This window comes from Sciurus vulgaris (genome assembly GCF_902686455.1).
Source record: "Sciurus vulgaris genome assembly, chromosome: 7".
NCBI classification, from domain to species: Eukaryota; Metazoa; Chordata; class Mammalia; order Rodentia; family Sciuridae; genus Sciurus; species Sciurus vulgaris.
Genome location: NC_136467.1, coordinates 67,361,567 through 67,365,798, shown reverse-complemented (window position 1 = coordinate 67,365,798; position 4,232 = coordinate 67,361,567). Strand labels below are relative to the sequence as shown.

The 4,232-nt window shown below is 42.8% G+C and overlaps 1 pseudogene across 1 annotated transcript; it reads right to left on the bottom strand.

Annotated features, from left to right (window-relative positions):
- Nucleotides 1–971: 971 nt before the first annotated feature.
- LOC306665729 (AP-2 complex subunit beta-like) lies at nucleotides 972–3,955 on the bottom strand (annotated as a pseudogene). Its single transcript has 2 exons — nucleotides 3,873–3,955; nucleotides 972–2,594 (listed from the first exon to the last, which is right to left on the bottom strand). The product of its transcript is annotated as an AP-2 complex subunit beta-like (transcript).
- Nucleotides 3,956–4,232: the final 277 nt, after the last annotated feature.

Sequence of the window (4,232 nt, the reverse complement as noted above, 5' to 3'; positions counted from 1 at the left end):
TTATAACACCATCACATTGGGAGTGAGGATTTCATTGTGAATTTTGTGAGAACACATTCAGTTCACAATACCCTCTTTCTGGGGGTTTCCTGGCAATCTTTGCTATTCTTCAACTTGTGGAATCACCTAATCTCTGCCTTCATATTTGAATGGCATTTTTCCTTCCTGTGTTCGTGTCTACTTCTAAATTTTCCCTTTTTGAAAAACACCAGTTGTATTGGTTGGTCCAGGAGCTTACCCTATAGAAATATGACCTTATCTGAGCTAATTACATCTATAATAATCCTATTTCCAAATAAGGTTACATTCTGAGATACTGGAGATTAGGATTTCAACATATGAATGGGGGTGGGAGCAAAATTCAACCCAAAGCAAATTCTTATGTGCAGGAAGCCATCTATGAGCAGTGTGTGAACTGAGCGACCTCAGACATTAGGCAGGAAAGCCTGGTTTTGGGACCTCCTGGTCGGAATCCACTGGTTCCAGAATGCCCCATTCACGTGGCACCCTGTTGTAGCTCACCGCTCACTTCAAGCACAGCCTGGGAGATGGGAGTGACCTACTAAGAACCAAATAGCCTGCTTATCACCACATCCCCATATCCCGTTTTTCATGAAGAAGCAAGCACTGAGACAAGAGTCCTCCCACACTGAAACCTAATACCTTCCAATCCCCTTTGATGTGTACCACTATAAATAAAGCAAGCATGGGGCTCCTTCCCTTATTAGAGCCAGACCCTTCTGTACGGCTCAATTGGTCATGCCCCTGCTTCAAAAATATTCTTGCCTTGTTGTCTTTATTTCTTTTTTTAATTGTACATGGACACAATGCCTTTATTATTTTTATGTGGTGCTGAGGATGGAACCCAGTGCCTCACATATGAGCAAGTGCTCTATCACTGAGCCATGATCCCAGCCCTTTTTCTTCCTTTCTTTTTTTTTTTTTTTATTTGAGGGTACTGGACCAGTTTATTAGTTTTTCAAAATGTTGTTGTAGACCTGCTAGATGTATTGAGAGACTTCAGGAGCTCTACACTTCAGTAATAGCATATAATTGGGGTTTCCTGGCTGAATGCATAGCTCAGCCAAAATCCAAATGCCATTAGTGAGCTTCAGAGATTGGTATAGAATGTCCTGCCCCTCCACATTCCTCTTGGCAATAGTATAAACATTGTTGTTCTACAACTTGCTGGAAAGTGTCAGCATTTAAATGGCATTCCTTAATTGGAAACTGGAGTTCATTTTCATTGGGAACCTCCTTCCACGTTGCAAGGAAGACTTGGTGTTCCATTTTGCCATGAAGACTTGGTGTTCCATTTTGCCATCTTCTACAAAAAGCACATTGAATGGGATGAGGTAGCTGAAGTAGAAGACATCAATATTGTTTTTAACAGCCACCTGCAAGCTATTCAGAGGTTCCATCTTCATGACTGGGCACAAGGTGTTGAGAGGCAAGGAGACATCAATGCTTTGGTTTGGCATCAGTGTTGTATGGATGGCCAGTGGAGTGCTTGGGATGACACCCAACCTATTCTTGTTAAATTGGATTGCAAAGTCTGTCATTATGTTGCAGAGCTTTAATGATGAAGTTCATTTCCATGTAGATGTGCCCTTGGTGGTGAGTAGATATTCCTGAAATCTCCAAACCTTTAGCCTTTACTGCAGGTAGCCAGACAGCCTTAGGAGCCACATATCCACCAGGTGCCATGCCTATCCCTGTGGAGAGTTCAAACAGATCATTTAGACCCCTGCTGACCACTGTAGGAGTAGGTGAAGGAGCAAAGATGGCAGGCACTGATGAGGAGATGGACTGTCCCACCAGACTATCAAGTCCTCCAAAGAGATCCACTGCTCCCATCTGTATGGTACACATTGACTAGGGGACCAGGGTCAAGACTTAAAGTCCCCTAGAAGGCCTCCTTGAGAAGGGATAACCTGAAGCTGTTCCAGGTTGGTTGCAGTGGTGGTGCCCACAGGGCTGTCACCTGCATCAGTGCTGCCATGATGATTTGGCAAGTGCTTGCAATGGATCCCATGACTCCCTTCCACAAAAGCATTGGGAGACTTGGGGTACACAGAGGCCAAAGAACCAATGGCAGATTAGTTCATCCAGCAGAGTTGGCTCAATTAGGTCTGTTTCCTCAGAGATTAGTGGCTTTCCAGACAAGACTACTTTGGTTGTCACAGGATCAGTTGAGAGAAGGCACCAATAAATATATCTCCCGTCTGGAAGGTCAGGATTATCAAAATCCTGGATTGCCCAATTCATGACTCATTGAACTAACTCCTGTGTTTCTGATGGCTTCTTGAGAAATAGCATCATTTTGACAGTAAGCAGAGTGAGCTGCACTTGAGTACCTTCATCATGAAAACCCTCCAGAAAGCTCTCTAATAATTCATCTGCATTGTCAATTCTTTCAGTATATTCTCTCACAACCAATATCATAGGTGCTCAAACATCTGGCTCATCCAGTGAGCCTAAGTTTTCACAGAGAGGGGCAATGATACTTTCAGACTTGTTGGTGGTATTTGTGGAAAATGTCTATTATGACAACAGTGGCCTCTCGGACCACATAATGGATCAGCCCTAAAGTGCTTCATTCCTTGTTAAGGGTAGATTTGTGGCTATCTATAATCTTAGTAAGACTGGGAAATACTAAAAATAAAGTATAGTCTTCTTGCCATGCCCCAAACCCAGGTTCATGTACATCACAATGCTGATGACCTGTGGCCACACCCCAGCAACTACTAAACTGCACCCTGCACATCCTACTAGAGAACAGAAGCTATTCAGACAAAATTGTGGTTCATTTGACCTTGTCATTTGTCCCAGAGACCCAGGCTTATTGCAGTAGCCACTCACTGTCTCTGAATAATGTGGGACCCAGCTTCACTATTGTGCTCATTTTAAAATTCTCACATACCCACTGATATGCTGACCAGTGTTCAGTACCTAGCTCTCTCAGGGGGAAAAACCTACTTTGTAGTGTTTGCTCACTTTCACGGTACACAGTCTTACCTCATCTGATGTGGACTTGCTGTTGCCAAAATACTGAAAATTTACCAATAACATTTTTCAAATGGTACAAGCAGGCTCCAGAACATCACAGTCTGAGTGGGTTAGTAGAGACACTGTGAACTTCCTTTTCATGAAGAAGCATTCATTTATATTACATGAAGGGCCTTCCCTGAACTGTATGGATTGCTCCATCTTGGTCTACTTTGAGAAAAAGGAAATTGCAGGCAAGTTGCAACACCTTGGCCATTTGGTTCTACCTCAAGATGTTTGAGGACTATCCCAAGTCTCGGAAAGCCCTTGTTCCATTCATCATTTAAAGAAACCAAATAAAGGAGCAAAGCTACCCCAATACCAGTAAAAACTCTCAAGATGCTGAAACTGTAATTTGCAAAGTTACATTATATAAGTACATATGTATAAAGTGGTAGTTATCATTGTGCCAACTGGCCTGGGGATTCTGCATGATGCAGAATCTATCCTGATCTCCTACTGGAGTTTCAAAAAGACCTTTACTAAGTGGAGACATTTTCTTCTTAGCTATGCCTCCTCAAAAGTGTAAAGCTTCCTGTATGTTTTTTCTACTGGCTAATCCCAGTACATGTGGCTTTTTCCTACTCTGTATCAATGAAGGACAGCTCTGTAGCCAAGATTGTTTGGGGTGAGGGCAGTGCTTCGGAACTTATGAAAGGCAGACATTTTGAACCTCTGCAGAATAGTAGAGGATTAAATTCCAAAGCCACATATGCTCAAGAGCACAACCATTCCTCAATGGAAACCTTGTCACATCTTCCTTAATTAGGAAAGATGTGAAAAGGCAGATTCACATCTGCCTCCTCACGTTGCCAAAAATGTACCGATGCATTGACCCCAGTTCAAATTTGCGCAGTGTCTTAATTGATGGGTGCCTCGGTCTTCCAGAAGATTCCACAGTTCCCATTAGAGGTATCAGCTTAATCCAGAAACCTGGTGTGAGTTTTCTTGAAGTCAGCTGTGATGTTTTGGTTTTGCTTTATGGTGCTGGGAATCAAAGCCAGGGCTTCATGCATGCTCTACCACTGAGCTACATCCCCAGCCTGAAGTTCATATTTTAATGACAAAGAACAGACTAGGACCCCAAATGGCTACTGAGAGAGTAAAGAAGTGCTTTGCAATGTACATCACGGACTCTCATGCTCTTGGCAACAAACAAGAATAACCAATAAGAGAATTTATGA